At 40.8% G+C, this 17,086-nt stretch overlaps 1 long non-coding RNA gene across 1 annotated transcript; it reads left to right on the top strand.

Annotated features, from left to right (window-relative positions):
* The first annotated feature begins 8,766 nt into the window (after positions 1–8,766).
* Positions 8,767–11,801, top strand: LOC129402337 (uncharacterized). Its single transcript, XR_008628634.1, has 4 exons — positions 8,767–8,894; positions 8,984–9,140; positions 9,282–9,560; positions 10,845–11,801. It is a non-coding gene; the product is annotated as an uncharacterized LOC129402337 (long non-coding RNA).
* Positions 11,802–17,086: the final 5,285 nt, after the last annotated feature.

The raw sequence follows: 17,086 nt of genomic DNA on the forward strand, positions 1-17,086 counted from the left end.
TATTTATATGTGTGAACACCCACACTTGATTAAGTTAACTGGCAAGAAACGCAAAGATTTCAAAGTCTTCTGTAGGATTTCTTTATCTGATAATGTTGCTTTTTAAAAACAGTGTTATTTTGTTTTTTAGCTTTTTGGGCGGGGCATTTTGGATCACACTTGGTGATGCTCAGGAGTTACTCTTGGCTCTGCACTCAGGAATCACTGTTGGTGGTGCTCAGGGGACCATACGGTATGCAGGGATTGAACCTGGGTTGGCCACATGTAAGGCAAACACCCTCCCCACTGTACTATTGCTCCAGCTCCAATGGCGTTATTTTGATCATAGCACATCATATTAGACATCTGTTTTCCTACAGTAAGCTAGAAAGATGTGTAGGACTGTCTACATTTTATAGGTCAAGAAATGGAGGCGTAGTATACTTAAGTAATCTGCATGGGTTCATATAGGCAGTATCTGAATTTGAACAAATATATATTGATTCCAATGTCCTATCTTACAGTAGTGCTTCAGTTACAGAAAAAAGAATTGGTTACAGTGAAAGAAAGATTTCTTCCAAAAGGGAGCACAGTATAAGCTGGTATGTCCTCCAACAATTTACATGATAAACTTTCTTTTATATTTTTGACTTTTTGGGTCACACCCAGCAATGCTCAGGGCTGAATCCTGGCTCTGCACTTAGGAATTACTCCTGGCAGTGCTCGGGGGACCATATGGGATGCTGGAAATCAACCTGGGTCAGCCGCGTGCAAGACAAATGCACTATTCACTGTACTACCATTCCAGCCCCAACCTTTCTTAAATGTAATATTTAAGTTGTGTTCTGAGTTTCCATGTGTCTACAGAGAAACAAAGCAGTTCTTTATGGATTTGATTTGTCTAGGAGTGGGAGCTTTGTGGGTGCAAAGGGCTGATAATACACTTTGTTTTCTGAATCTTAATAGTTTCCAAACGATGCTAAAAAATTTAAGACCTAAAATGAGTGAAGTTTCTCCCTACCCAAAAGTACTGACTAGCTTAATAAATTCTACAGCTTTGACGACATGAATGCAAGACACATATATTGTTCATAGAAGGAGGCTTTGTTTTTGTTTTCAGTTTTTGAGTCCCACTCAGTGATGCTCAGGGCTTTCTCCTTGCTCTGTCTTCAGTATCTCTCCTGGTGGTGTTTAGAGGAGCCACATGTGCTGCTAGTGATAAAATAGGAATTGGCCATTTACAAGGTAAGCCTTACCTGCTGTACTATCTTTCTGCCAGAAATTCATTTTTTTTGGTGTGTGTGTAAATTATCAGTAAAATACGGTATACTGTTCTGAATACTGTCTGCTAATCTGCCTATCATTTTAAAAACAGCTTTAGGGCTGGAGTGATAGTACAGTGCGTAGGGCACTGGCCTTGCTTGCTGCAGACCCTGGTTTGATTCCCGGCACCCATTAGCGTCCTGCAAACCCACCAGGAATGATTCCTGAGTGCAGAGCCTGGAGTAAGTCCCGAGCATCACTGGTATGGCCCTCAAACCAAAACAAACACAGCTTGAGTTCTGGGGTGGCTGCAAGAGTGATAGAGCACATGCATAGCACATAACACTCGCACTCACAACCTCCCCCCCCACGCCCCTCACAGCGCCTTTTAGAGCACTGGCGACCCTGGTTGAAGAAGAAAAGAGAAGGTACACCTTTTGGTATATCTAACATTTATATTTTCATGTGGAAATACAAACCTTGCATTTTCACCACAAATTCACAATTTCAACCACAAATTCTCTCTCTCTCTCTCTCTCTCTCTCTCTCTCTCTCTCTCTCTCGCTCGCTCTGATCACAGCCGGCATTGCTCAGAGGTTACTCCTGGCTCTGCACTCAGGAATGATGACTCCTGGCAGTGCTCAGGGTACCATATGGGATGCTGGGGATCGAACCCAGGTTGGCTGCATGCAAGGCAAATGCCTTCCCCGTTGTGCTATCCTTTTGGCCCCCTCAATCACAAATTCAACAACCCAGAAGACATTTCTCTAATATATTCCAGCCTTTCTCGAATTGCCCATCCTATCCTCTCTTCCTGTCCCCACTAGACAACTGCTGATAGGTATCCTGCAACTCTAGAGGAGATTTCCTTGAATTGTCTGGAGTGTTCTAGAAATGGGATTGTATAGTGTGTATTCACCTGTATGTATCTCTCTCGATCTCTGTCTGTTTGGTGTGTATATTTTTCAGTATGACCGAGAGCCATCCTATGCTTTGTGTTTATCCAGTGTTCACGGCTTTTGCGGCTGGGTAATATTTGGTAGGTGTTTAATGCACTTTGTTGACGTTCTCTTGCTGATAGACAGAAACATGCTTGCTTGCCCCTAGTGTCTTGCTATTACAAATACAGCTGCAGCTCTGAACACGCATGCACGAGTTGCTATATGCATTTATAGTTTCCTTTCTCTTGGGCAAATACCCAGGAGAGAAATGACGGTATCATATTATAGTAAATGTTGAACTTTTAAAAATCTGCCAAGCTGTTAAACAGAGTTTTATTATTTTACATGCCCACCAGTAGTATATGAGAGTTCCAGATTTTCCACATCCTCTCCTATATATGGAAAGTGCAGACTTTTGGACTTGAGCCATTCCACCAATAATTTTCTAATGCTTTTAAAAAATTGAAGAATATTTTATTGATGGTGTCAACATTCTAACGAGGGTAATTCTACAAGATGCCAAAAGGGATATGTCTTTCTTGGTTAACGTTTTATGACATTGTCTTTTATATACGCAGGAGTATCATGAATATTTAAATTTTAAGATTGTATGATTAAAATGACAACTCGGAGTAGATAAAATTTACTTATGGTGTTCTATTTATGGATTTAATTAAGCTTGGTATTTTTTATATAGTTCTTCCATATTTCTTTTGCCCCACTTTTAGGTATTTTCAAGTGTTTTTGTTTTTGTGAGGCCCCCTCCCTACCTTCTCCCCATTGTATTATCCGGCAGGGACTGGGGGCTACTTATGGAAACTCTTTTTTTTTTTTTTTGAGGGGGTGGTCACACCTGAGTGCATGAGACAGGGGTCACTCCTGGCTCATACACTCAGGAATTACCCCTGGCAGTGCTCAGGGAACCATATGGGATGCTGGTATTCGAACCCGGGTCGGCTGTGTATAAGGCAAATGTTCTACCCACTGTGCTATCGCTCCAGCCCCGCTTATGGAAACTCTTAACCTTGTGGGACTGATTGTTGTTTGGCAAAGACACGTGGATCTGGCAATGCTGAGTCACTAGGGCACATCTGGCAGTATTTGAGGAATAATGTAAATTTACTTCTGGGAAGGTTGGGTCACATCCGACAGTGCTCGGGGTCTATTCCTCACTCCCTACTCAAGAGTGGCTCTTGGCAATGTTTAGGGCACCGCATATGGTGATGGGGGACAAACGGGGGTCCGCTGAATGCAAAGCAAGTGCCTCCCTCCCACACTATCTTCCTCGTCCTATTTTCTTTTCTTTTGTTTGTTTTTGTTTGGGCTACACTTGACAATGCTCAGGGCTGACTCCAGGCCGTGTTCAGGGATCACTCCCGGTGAACTTGGGACAATATGGGGTGCTGGAGGTGGGACTTAGTTTTGCCACCAAGGCAAGCACTCTTCCTGTTGTACTATCTCTCTGGCCTCTGGCCCCGTATATTTTTATTCACGCAATTTTAATTTACTTTTATTTTATGTTATTTTTTTAAATATTTTTTTGTTGAGGTAATTTACAAAGTTATTCATAGCTCCCACCTTTACAATCAGCCAAGATCAAATTCCATATGTATGGTTTACCTGACCTCAGATCTCAACCTCATCACACCACTATCAGACATTACTCCTGCCTGGGCTCGGGGGCCATGTGGGGTGGCAGGGACCGAACCTGGATCAACCGCATTGCAAGGCAAACGCCGTAACCGTTGTCCTATCACTCTGGCTCCTATTTTATGTTATTTAAAAATTATTATTCAGCTGTTCTGCGGGTTGGATAGCACAGCGGTAGGGTGTTCGCCTTTCACCCGGCGGACCCGTGTTGATTCCTCCGCCCCTCTGGGAGAGCCCGGCAAGCTACCGAGAGTATGGAGCCCACACAGCAGAGCCTGGCAAGCTACCCGTGTATATTGGATATGCCAAAGACAGTAACAAGTCTCACAATGAGAGACGTTACTGGTGCCTGTTCGAGCAAGTCGATGAGCAACGGGATGACAGTGACAGTGACAGCTGTTCTGCAGACAGAAGAAATCTTTTTTTTTTCTTTATTTATTTTTAATTAGTGAATCACCGTGAGGGTACAGTTACAGATTTACTCATCTTTGTGCTCTTGTTTCCCTCATACAAAGTTCGAGAACCCATCCCTTCACCAGTGCCCATTCTCCACCACCAGTAAACCCAGCATCCCTCCTACCCTCCCCAATCCCATCTCCCCGCACCCCGCCCCGCCACTGTGGCAGGGTATTCCCTTTTGTTCTCTCTCTCTAAGTAGGTGTTGTGGTTCGCAATAAAGGTGTTGAGTGGCCACTGTGTTCAGTCTCTAGCCCACATTCAGTCCGAATCACCCTTCCCCCGCATGGCCTCCGACCGCATTGTACTTGGTGATCCCGTGCAGACAGAAGAAATCTTGAAGTCAACTGCACAGGTGTGTAGCCCAATGCAGGCCCCAGTGCTTTAGGGTCAGCCCCTTCCCTGCTGGCTTTCGCCACGTCGTGCTGTGTTACAGAATCAGGAAGAGCACACACCGCAGACACGCCGGTTTCCGCGTCCATACTTCTTGGGTCTGCTCCATTAAAACTGGCCCGGAGGGGCACAACGACTTCATGATCTATTTCACCTGCTCTGTAGTGGGACCTGCATGGAGTTCCAGTCTCTCTAATCTTGCTTGTTCATTTGGTAAATCAATAGCATTTTTCTAGCTAATCTTCTGATATTAAGCAAAGCAGGATCCAGGGTATCTGGTCTGCTTACAGCCTTGATTATTTTAACTCTAAGCAGAGTATCCAATGTATCCATTTGACTCAGTAACTCTATTACAATACTCTGAACCTTTCAGGTGCAACTCTCAGAAGACTAAAGATGACCAATAGCGTCTGTTTCATTCATAAAAAATGGGGTTGGAAGATAATATGGGCTTAAAGTTCATTCCTCTTTCCTCCCTCCCTCCCTCCCTCCCTCCCTCCCTCCCTCCCTCTCTCTCTCTCTCTCTCTCTCTTTCTTTCTTTCTTTCTTTCTTTCTTTCTTTCTTTCTTTCTTTCTTTCTTTCTTTCTTTCTTTCTTTCTTTCTTTCTTTCTTTCTTTCTTTCTTTCTCTCTTCTTTCTTTCTCTCTCTCTTTCTTTCTCTTTCTCTTTCTCTCTTTCTTTCTTTCTTTCTTTCTTTCTTTCTTTCTTTCTTTCTTTCTTTCTTTCTTTCTTTCTTTCTTTCTTTCTTTCTTTCTTTCTTTCTTTCTTTCTTTCTTTCTTTCTTTCTTCTCTCTCTCTCTCTCTCTCTCTCTCTCTCTCCCTCCCTCCCTCCCTCCCTCCCTCCCTTTCTTTCTTTCTTTCTTTCTTTCTTTCTTTCTTTCTTTCTTTCTTTCTTTCTTTCTTTCTTTCTTTCTTTCTTTCTTTCTTTCTCTCTCTCTCTTCCTTTCTCTCTCTTTCTTTCTTTCTCTCTCTCTCCTTTTGGGCATTGTAGTTTGCAATACAGATAGTGAATATTTCTATTCATTATAATATTTCTATTGACTTGAGCAAGTAATTTATCATTAAAAAGAGTTCCAGTTTCTCATCTAAGAATGGGAATAATAAAAATTTTTGATAGCCCAATTTAATGGGGTGTTGTGAAGATAAGATGAAATAAAAGTTGTGAGGCAATTTTGGAACTGAACCCAATTTTATGTATTAAATTAGATGATTATTATGTATGGACTTTTGCGTATTATCTTTGGCATTGTTTCAAGGGAGTCAACTTTTCCCTGAATAACCTTATAAATATTGATTAGCTAGATAAGAACTTTTACTTTTATTTGATGATTACGAGCTGACTATGAGAAAATGTAGCATGAGAAATGAACAGAAATGATGCAAGTTTTCTGAAAGTTTGGTGTTTCTGTAAAAGGGTGAACATTTGAGAAAAATTAATTTAGAGTTTCTACTAATATGTTGAAATGTTTTTGAGACAAAGAAACTGCTTTGTTTAGAAATTGGATCACATAAAAATCTGAACAATGAACTCTGGATACAAAAAAATCACTTTTATTAAACATAGTGATCATTATTAAACTTTACATTTTTGTACCCTGTAGGAGTTTACTCATAGTTAAATGATATCTGTCACTGTCATGCCGTTGCTCATCGATTTGTTCGAGTGGGCACCAGCAACGTCTCTCATAAAAATAATTTTTCTTTCCTTCTTTTTCTTTTTTAGAAGGAAAAGGTATCTGGGGAATCCATATAGTCAAGCACTCTAGCTAAATAGATATGTTAATACTAAAAGTACTTATAGGACTTACCATCAAGAAATTGTTTTGACTTTGGAGGTAAGACTTGCATTCTGATCAATGAACATTCATTCGTCTTGACTAAAGACAAACCAGTTACCAAAGGAAAAAAAAATAGGTGAAAAATTGAAAATCAAAATGAGAATGCACAAAAAGAAGGTTTTGTTTTGTTTTGTTTTGTCTTTTTTTTTGCTTCTTGGGTCACACCCAGCGATGCACAGGGGTTACTCCTGGCTTTACACTCAGGAATTACTCTTGGCGGTGCTGGGGATATGGGATGGCGGGAATTGAATCTGGGTTGGCCACATGCAAGGCAAATACCCTACCCACTGTAAAATCACTCCAGCCTCAAAGAAAGTATCTTTTATTTCTAGCTCCATAATTATGTGACACTTTAAAAACATTTTTAAAATGCTTTATTTATTATATATCATGAATTGATTAAACTGGTTTTTAAAATCTATTAAGTAACCCCATAGCAGAATTTATTATGACCAATATTAGTAGACTTTGGTTTTTAAATCTCAGAGTAGAATGAAAGTCCTGTTTGTAACAGTGCAGAGAAGATAATCTTGGTGTTCTGAATTGACCCAGGGTTTTTATGAACTATAATTTTTTCAATCTTGTCATATGCTCATGCAATATGTGTGAAACAATTGAATATTAACTTTAAAATTATGTGCATGACACACATGCCGTGGTAGATGCTGTCAGAGCAAGGATTACAGAATTCTGACTTTGAGGGCTTAAAATTCTAGTTTTTAATTTTGCACTTCAACTACTTTATACTTATATTAAAGTGAAAAAATGAGTGCATTGCAGGAGAGTGAGTGGAAAAGAAGAGTATGAGGAAAATGTGGAAGTGTTCTGACAGGAGAACCGTGCATCACGAACAAGGGTGTGGCACCAATGACAAGCCAGTGCAGAATCCAAATCACAGAACCATGGCTTGAGTGTTGACCATTAATGTATCTAGACTAGATGATCCTTATTTAGTTATTTGTTTATTTATTTACTGGTGGACCATGCTCTGCTGGTACTCAGGGTACCATACACAGTGCAGACCAGATTGAAGCAACGTTGGCCTTAAGCAGCCAACAGGTTTAACTCCTGTGCTAGCTCTCTGACTTCAGTGGATTGGTTACAACCTACCTGACAAATGTTGTTTTAGAAGAATTCTCAACAGAGTTATCGCTATCATCAATCTATGGAGTTCTACAACTCTTTAGCCTTGTTATCATTTCTTCTAACTCACTGTAATCTGACTTTTCTCAGTCTTTTGTTTGTCTTATTTATGTAATTTTCCTTTCATTCCCCCCTTGCGTGACTCTTTTTTCTATTCCACACTGCTTTGATGACTTCTGCACAGTGGGTAGGGCATTTGCCTTGCATGCGGCCAACCCGGGTTGGATTCCTCCATCCCTCTAGGAAAGATCGGCAAGCATTCGAGAGTATCCCGCCTGCATCAGAGAGCCTGGCAAGCTACCTGTGGTGTATTCAATATGCCAAAAACAGTTACAACAAATCTCACAATGGAGATGTTACTGGTGCCTGCTCGAGCAAATTGATGAACAACGGGACGGCAGTGCTATAATGCTACTCTGCAACCTTCTCTCAAATTCATAGAATGATGGACTCCAATTTGTTGAATTACTGCAACTTTGCTGAGTTAAATCTTCAGTTCCTTTAGGCTTTGGATTAACCATCATCCTCACTAGAATCATACCTACATATTAACATCAACATATTAAATGAATGACTCCCTTCATCATAATTTTCTGTCTTTTTACTTCTTTTTCCCATCCTTTGGGAGGTGTTCATCTCCTCCTTACTTCTTATCTGTGGATTTCTGTTTTACTCCTAACATATATTCTCTGTTCCTTAGCTTATTATAGTCTGTTCAGAATATTTTCTATCAACTGAAATATACTTTCTATCTTTATGTTTTTGCTGTGGGGTTGTTGGGTTCAACCACACCAGGCTGTGTTTAGGGATCACTCAGAGTGGACTCAGGGGACCATGTGTGGTGATGGGAATTAAATCTGGGTCAGCCTCCTGCAAGGCAAGCTTCTTATCCATTTTACTCTTGCTCCAGCCCCTCAACTGAAATATTCTTCATCATCCAAAGCTCTTGCTGTGCATAACTTACTTAAAGCATTCTCTTATTCCCAGTAATGCCTCTGAGTTAAAATCCAAAATTAATAAGTAAAAATGTCACCAGGGGCTTTCTCCTACAATATTTCATTAGTGCAATGCCATGAGTTCTACTGTTATGCCACCCACTTTACAGAGTACCAGTAAGTGGCCAAAGAGAATCTACCAATGAAGCCTTGCTCCTGTTCGGTGCTCTTTCTGCTGGCGTCAAATCCTCAGAATTTGTTTAGTGTATCATTTGCATCCTTCAGTGAGATAACAGGTATTGGCTTGTTACACAATTATTTTTATACATCTCTGTGTTCCTGCTTCTATTTTCTAAGCTGCAGATAATGTCTTAATTTCCTGTAGAGTCCCAAAGCGACGATCCCAGTGCCTTTAAACATGGAAGACGCTCAGTATATATTTGTTGAATAGATGAACAAATTAATTAAAGGACACTACAAAAGAGAGAATGCTGGAAGCCAGAGCGAGGATGCAGAGCAACATGCTTCCACAATACTATTTTGTAAGTAAAACAATTGGGTCTTAAGGAGGGCAAAAGGTTTCTTGGGGTCACCTCACAAATTAGGAACAGAATTAGAAAGAAAATGCAGAGGCCCGGAGGTTCCACTCGGCTGCTCAGTCACTGAATCTTTCTTCTTTTCAGCTTTCAGTCATGGCTCTCTCTGTGGATTGAAAGAAAGATTCGCGTATGGCAAATGGCGCAGCTAGTGTGACGGAGAATGAGACTGAACTTGTGACATTTCCATATACCCGACCCAAGGTCAGCTGTGTGAAGCATCTCTCTTGATCAATTTTGCCCATTTCACGATGTTTCCGGTTACAACTCTGTCCTCCATCTAAGTGATTCCCATCGATATGGGAATCACTGATCTTCATTAGTGATGCAAGACACATGATATCCTGCTAGCACCACAGAAAAAAGGTAATGCATAAATACAAAACATGATTATTTCTGCCACTAGCAACAGGACTAAGCTTCCCAGCAGACTTCACAGGCGGCTGAACCAACAGCAGATAATATACCCCCCGCCCCCCCCCACACACTCTATGTGGATTATAGTGGAATTATGTCCCTTGGGATATTTGGACCATTTACTCTCCTTACTTTTTTTTTTTAGAGGTGGGAGTGGTCATATGAGAATAGAGCTTGAAAGTGAGACTAGTTTGAGATTAAAACATGCACAGCATGCCAAGTAGGAAAGCCACGAAGAAAACAATTTGAAAATTAATATTAGCATGTTAAGCATGTGGCCTTGGGTAGTTTGGGTTTGCGTAGTAGCCTATGATGTCAATATTCTAAAACAAAGTCTTCTCAAACACGTTGAACTCTTGAGAGTTAAGTAGAAAAGGATTGTGTGGTCTTTGAAAGGGTCCTGGATGACAATAGAGAAATGCTAGTTCCTAGAGTTCATTAGGAAACAATGTTTTTTGAAGACACGTTGGAAGGAAAACAGTGTTGTCACTTGATTTGTTGTGTTTCACACGTTCCTCATTCAGTATGGATGGAACTACATGACTTAAGATGAATGATTGTAGCTGAGAATAGGGACCACCCTGGTTCCACCTGCTTAAAGTATACACCAGTGTCTTGGACTGTTTATATGAGCTGACATCATACCTCACCCCACTGAAAGAGTAGACTTTCACACACTGGTAGACAAGGTTTGAGGGCTCAGTGAGGTAATTGCTCTAGAATATACTCTCAGGAAGATGGACTCAACATGAACAATGAGGGGTGAAACTTGTAATTTGACATAAATATGCTTCCAAAGTTAGGACAGGAAATCCTAAAATAAACAGGTGCCCACATATCTCATCTATGGGTCCAAAGGTCTGAAGTTCCATTTCTAGTTACCTAGCTCTTGCCTGCTCACAAAAAACAAGGTGGCTCAGAATCACTTAACTAACACATTGGTTATGGGAGCTTAATCAATTAACGGCCCTACTTGTTAAACGTTGGAAGGCATTAACTGAGATTCTGTGACTGATATGATTAGTGTGCTTCAAACGGTGTCCAGGTTGATATAAGCCTAATTCTAGCATGTGGAAATATGGGATCTTTGTATGTTGAATGACTGGAGGTCTACCCTATTTGCTCCTTGGGGAAAACTCTGGCTTTGCCTCTTTCCCATGAGTTGGTAGGCAAGCTTTGTGAAGAATGAAACTCATGATTAGACTTTGCTGGCTTCACAACATATTGTAATAGTTTCACAGGGCTGGAGCGATAGCACAGCGGTTGGGCTTTCGACTTTCACTCCGCTGACCCGAGTTTGATTCCTCCACCCCTCTCGGAGAGTCCGGCAAGCTAACCGAGAGTATCGAACTCAAGAGGCAGAGCCTGGCAAGCTACCCGTGCATATTGGATATGCCAAAAACAGTAACAAAAAGTCTCTCAATGAGAGACGTTACCGGTGCCTGCTCGAACAAATCGATGAGCAACGGGATGACAGTGACAGTGACAATAGTTTCACATACTCATCTGGAATCCAATGTCCCTTCTCCTTTTTCAGCAGTGAGTAATGGCTTTTTCCATTAGTGTGTCAGGTCTTTCTTATGTTCAGTCTTTTTCTTTCTGCCAAGAAACTGAGTCTCAGGGAGAAATCATGAGACGACCTGAATCTCCTTGATTCCAAAGCCCCTGATTTGTTCTGTGTGTATCTTTTGTCTGTAGTCAGAGTGTCATGGACAGGAGGAACCTTGAGAACTATAGGGCTGGCACAAAGCTTCCCAAAACCTCCAATAATGAGTGTGATGCATGATTTTTCAAAAGAGACATTCATTCAAGAGTCTTCCTTCATCAACCTCTATAGTCACTCACATGTGTTATGACTGAATATTTCATAATGGTAATAAGATACATCTAATTTAATTTAGACCTGGTGGAATTATTTTCCCTGCCTCTAGCTGTCATTGAAAGAAATAACAAAGTTTTTTTTTTAAATAAGAGGATACAGATTAAATCACAAAGGAGAATTTCTTTTATAATATAGAGCTTAGTTAGCAGAATTTCTTTGGTGGGAAAGATATGCTTTTTCTATTTTTAAGTAAAAGAAATATACGTCTTTAGAGGTTTATTTAAGTTTTGCACCGGTTGTTACAAGTACAAAGTTAAGTTAGATAGTTTGTCATCTGAGCCATGTACTATTTTAGCTAACATGTTTCTCTGTTCTCTTTGATTCTTGTCTTTGAATGTTTTCTGTACAGTTTATATACTGTGTATTTCAACCATCTTAATTTCTGTCAATAAGAATAAATAACTTTATAAAGAGAATTGAATGTAATTGGTTCCCTACCTTTTATTGCCTTATGTTCTCCTTAAGAAACATTAGATACATTCAGGTTGTGCTTTGATCAAAGAATATCTGAAGTCTAGCTGAAAATACTAGGGAGAATGACCATGTTGAAGATAAAGAATCTAATTAAACTCATCTAGTCCCTTTTGAGTGGCAACTACATGTTAAGCATGTGTGATATTATAGGCATTAGTAAACATAGCCTCTGACTTTCCTAACTCACTAACTAGAAAACAACAAAAAATGGAACAGTATATAATTAATTTTATAAGAAGATAAAAAGAACTTAAAAATGAAAAAAATCTTGAGAATATTTTACACTATGACAAGAATGTTTTAAAATTTGAAGCCTTCTAAGATGAGACTTTTATCCTTAAAACTCTACAGGAACACCTCAGCAAATTCTTCTAACATGTGATTAACTTGATGTTCTTTATAGTCAGTTTTCTGTGCACTGTAACATACATCCTAGGGATGTTTGACAATTTGCTGACATTTGCCCTGATAGCCTTTATGCCAAGGGTAGAATTAATGCAGATCAATCCTGTGCAAGACAAGTTCCCTACCCATTGTACTCTCTCTCTGGCCCTCTATATGTGAAATTTTTAAGGGCTGCCATCATTATTATGCATAGACATCTTCAACTTCTACATACATTCCCTTTGCTGAATCAAGCCTCATCATCATTAAAAAACTCCAAATAATAATAGTGAGTTTTTCTTGTTGAAATATTGAATGTAATCAAAGTAAAGTGAAAGTAAAATGAAATTTATCAGTTACACAGGCGGGGTGGGGGGCTGGGGAGGTAGGGGGTGGGGGGAGGTATACTGTGATTCTTGGTGGTGGAATATGTGCACTGGTGAAGGGATGGGTGTTCGAGCATTGTATAACTGGGACTTAAGCCTGAAAGCTTTGTAACTTTCCACATTGTCATTCAATAAAAGAATAAATTTTAAAAAAACTTCAAAGGACAAATAAGGTAATTCTTCATGGAGATGACGCAGAGGGTATCCTCTAGAAAAATTTACGATGCTTACCAAATTTGATTATGGTATCTATATGCTTTGTCAAGTTTGATTATGACAACTACATATAGAAGAAAAACAACAGAAAATGATGTTTAAGTAATGTGTCTCCATTTTAATTTTTCTCATAAATTTACCAATATTCTCTCATAGGAAAAAACCCAAGCTACTGGACTGAAGAGATAGCACAATGGGCTGAGTGCTTGTTTTGCAGTTAGGAGGTCTAGGTTCTATTCCTAGCACTGAATTGACCCTTAGCACTGCTGGAATAACCCCTGAGCACAGAGCTGGGAGTAGCTCCTGAGAACTGCCATGTGTGACCCCACCTCCCTCAAAAGAAAATAATAGCATCATAACCTTAATGTAGTTCCTGTAGCACTTAGATGTGTTTTTCTTACATTTTTAGTAATACTATTGTTTTATAATTGTAATCGTAGCAGTATTATAATGTTATAACTTATTTTTAGTCTTTTACTATTATAAAAAAGAATATCTCTGTAAGACCAAGTGTTTTTTGTAACTGTAATTTTCAGTGGTTGCATGAAATCTTATTTTGTGGATTACCATCATTAGCTGGGTGAAGTGATAGCACAGTGGGCAGGGTGTTTGCCTTGCACACAGCCAAGCTGGGTTTGATTCCTCTGTCCATCTCAGACAACCTGACAAGCTACCGAGAGTATCCCGCCCGCACAGCAGAGCCTGGCAAGCCACCTGTGGTGTATTCGATATGCCAAAAACAGTAACAACAAATCTCACAATGGAAACATTACTGGTGCCCGCACGAACAAATCGATGAGCAACGGGATGACAGTGAATAGTGACAGTGACAGAGACCATAACTAGCTACTGGTGGTTATTTGGCATATTTATTGCTCACCATTTTTCCTACTCTCCTCTCCTCTCCTCTCCTCTCCTCTCCTCTCCTCTCCTCTCCTCTCCCTCCTCTCCTCTCCTCTCCTCTCCTCTCCTCTCCTCTCCTCTCCTCCTCTCCTCTCCTCTCCTCTCCTCTCCCCTCTCCTCTCCTCTCCTCTCCTCTCTCCTCTCCTCTCCTCTCCTCTCCTCATGCCTGGCATTTGCCCTAATCATTTTTTCTTTTTCCTCTCCTCCCCTCCTCTCCCCATCCCTCCCTTCCTTTCCCATCCCTCCTTACTTTCCCTTCCTTCTTTCCTTTCCTTTCCTTTCCTTTCCTTTCCTTTCCTTTCCTTTCCTTTCCTTTCCTTTCCTTTCCCTTTCCTTCCCTTCCCTTCCCTTCCCCTTCCCTTCCCTTCCCTTCCCTTCCCTTCCCTTCCCTTCCCTTCCCTTCCCTTCCCTTCCTTCCCTTCCCTTCCCTTCCCCTTCCCTTCCCTTCCCTTCCCTTCCCTTCCCTTCCCTTTCCTTTCCTTCTTATTGATTTTTATTTTTATTGACTCACTGTGAGATACAGAGTTACAAAGCTGTTCATGGTTGGGTTTCCGTCAGTGTTCCAACACCCATCTGTCCACCAGTTGCTTTATTCATTTTCATCCCCTGGTGCCACATGATCCCCGAGTAATAACCAGTGTAGCCCCGGAGGCCTCCCTGGACCCCCAACACCCCCAGGGGTGTCCCAGTTACCTACCTAGTTACCCAGTTCCCCTAATGCAACAGAGTCCAAACAACCCTGCCTTCTTCGGCCCTAACACCCTGAGTCCTGCTGTGCTGAGTGTGGCTGGAATGACCCCCAGCTCCTTGACCGCCATTTTGGAGACCCCTGAGCACCTAAGAGTGATTAGGGGTTGCTCTGGTGGAAAGTATTCTTCATTCTTCAAGAATGTTTAAATGTTTCCCTGATGGTTGCGCGAACGAGCATTCCTACCAATAGTGTCCGAGGGTTCCTCTTCTCCACACCCTTGACAATACTTGTTAGCGCTCATCTGCTTAAAAATACTGACTTTTATAATTTACTTTTTTCTGTGATAGGTTGGGTAATGTAGTTGCAACAGTGGAATCTATATTTCAATATGCTCCTAAGATGATTCAATGAATCAGGTATGCTTGGGAAGTATTAACAGCAATGATTTAAAATTTTAAGCTATTCTCTTAGAGAAAGAATAGTTCATCTAACATTAAAATTACCATGACATGTTTTAAAAATCAGTCTTCCTTCCTTCCTTCCTTCCTTCCTTCCTTCCTTCCTCCCTCCCTCCCTCCCTCCCTCCCTCCCTTCCTTCTTCCTTCCTTTCCTTCCTTCCTTCCTTCTCCTTCCTTCCTTCCTTCCTTCCTTCCTTCCTTCCTTTCCTTCCTTCCTTCCTTTCCCTTCCTTCCTTCTTTTCCTTTCCCTTCCTTCCTTCCTTCCTTTCCTTTCCCTCCCTCCCTTCCTTCCTTCCTTCCTTCCTTCCTTCCTTCCTTCCTTCCTTCCTTCCTTCCTTCCTTCCTTCCTTCCTTCCTTCCTTCCTTCCTTCCTTCCCTTCCTTCCTTCTTTCCTTCCTTCCTTCCTTTCCTTTCCCTTTCTTTCTTTCTTTCTTCTTTCTTTCTTTCTTTCTTTCTTTCTTTCTTTCTTTCTTTCTTTCTTTCTTTCTTTCTTTCTTTCTTTCTTTCTTTCTTTCTTTCTTCCTTTCTTTCTCTTCTTCCTTCCTTCCTTCCTTCCTTCCTTCCTTCCTTCCTTCCTTCCTTCCTTCCTTCCTTCCTTCCTTCCTTCCTTCCTTTCTTTCTTTCTTTCTTTCTTTCTTTCTTTCTTTCTTTCTTTCTTTCTTTCTTTCTTTCTTTCTTTCTTTCTTCCTTTCTTTCTTTCTTTCTTTCGTCACACCAGCGATGCTTAGGAGTTACTCCTGGCTCTGCACTCAGGAACCACTCCTGGCGGTGTTTTGGGGGACCACATTTGGGAAGCCAGGGATTGAACTCGGGTTGACTGCATGCAAGGCAAATGCCCTACCCACTATACTATCACTCCAACCCCTCAGTCAAGTTTTTGAGATGAATTTAGAATCACTTCTGGTTGCGGTATATATTTACAATGGTACGCTACTTGGCTGTGAGAAAAGATGAAAGCTTATCTTTGGCTGCAACTTGGGTAAAATTGGAGGGTGTCATGCGAGTGAAGTGAGTCAGAAGGAGAAAGGAAAACGCCTGATTATCTGGCTCATATGTGGAGTATAAAAAAGCAAACCAAGGCATTAGACAATGCCCAGAAGAAATAAATTAAAAGAGAGAGAGAGAGAGAGAGAGAGAGAGAGAGGGGAGAGAGAGAGAGAGGGAGAGAGAGAGGAGAGAGGGAGAGAGAGAAGGGAGAGAGGAAGGGAGGGAGGAAAAGAGAGACAGAAAGAGAGAGATAGAGATAGAGATAGATAGATAGAGAGAGAGAGAGGCAGAAACTGTGCCTGCAGTTCTCAGAGTAAAGAGACTGCAGGGTCAGAATGCTTGATCTGCATTCTGTCAGGGAGTTGCAGCATGGCTACTCAGAAAACAATAGCCAACATGAACAAGGACAAGACGCCAGTTGGGGTGAGTATGTCCACAGAAAACCAGATAAAACATTGCTTTCTGTCTTAGCTTAATATGAGCCAATGTTTACAGTAACTTGTTTGGCAAACTGGGTTTTCTTATAATCCTCATCTTTCAGGAGTCAAAACCAGATGTTACCTATAATAATGGAATTTTTTTTTAGGGCACACAGCCATCCACATTCATGTCACAGGAAATGTTTACGTGGCGGCAAAATGCTCTAGCATCGGAATAAATCAGGAACATCTCCGAGTTCAAGGCTCCATATGCTTCCTTGACAAAATAAAGAAGAAAAGCTCAGATGTTGTATAATAAACTTTAGTTAAAAACAGAACTTTTCTACAAATCATGAAAGTTCCCAAAGCGTGCAGACATATGTGACATCTTTTCGTATCATAAACATTTGTCATTGTTTTGGTGGAAACAAGGGTAGAAACCATAGCACAGATATTGTGTACTCATTCCTCTCTGTAAGATATCCATTTATTTCAATTAAAATAGGATTTGGTTTGGATTAGGTTTCAGGCGTTTTGCCATGTCAGACTGTATCAGGAGAGACTGAAGTATGTTGTCTAGGTGACACAGAGGTATCTAAAGCTTTCGTTCTTTTAAAAATTTTAAGTCCTGATGTCCTATGGATTAGTCCACTTTCTGTGTTTGCAAACTTATGC

Source organism: Sorex araneus, chromosome 2, assembly GCF_027595985.1.
Source record: "Sorex araneus isolate mSorAra2 chromosome 2, mSorAra2.pri, whole genome shotgun sequence".
NCBI classification, from domain to species: domain Eukaryota; kingdom Metazoa; phylum Chordata; class Mammalia; order Eulipotyphla; family Soricidae; genus Sorex; species Sorex araneus.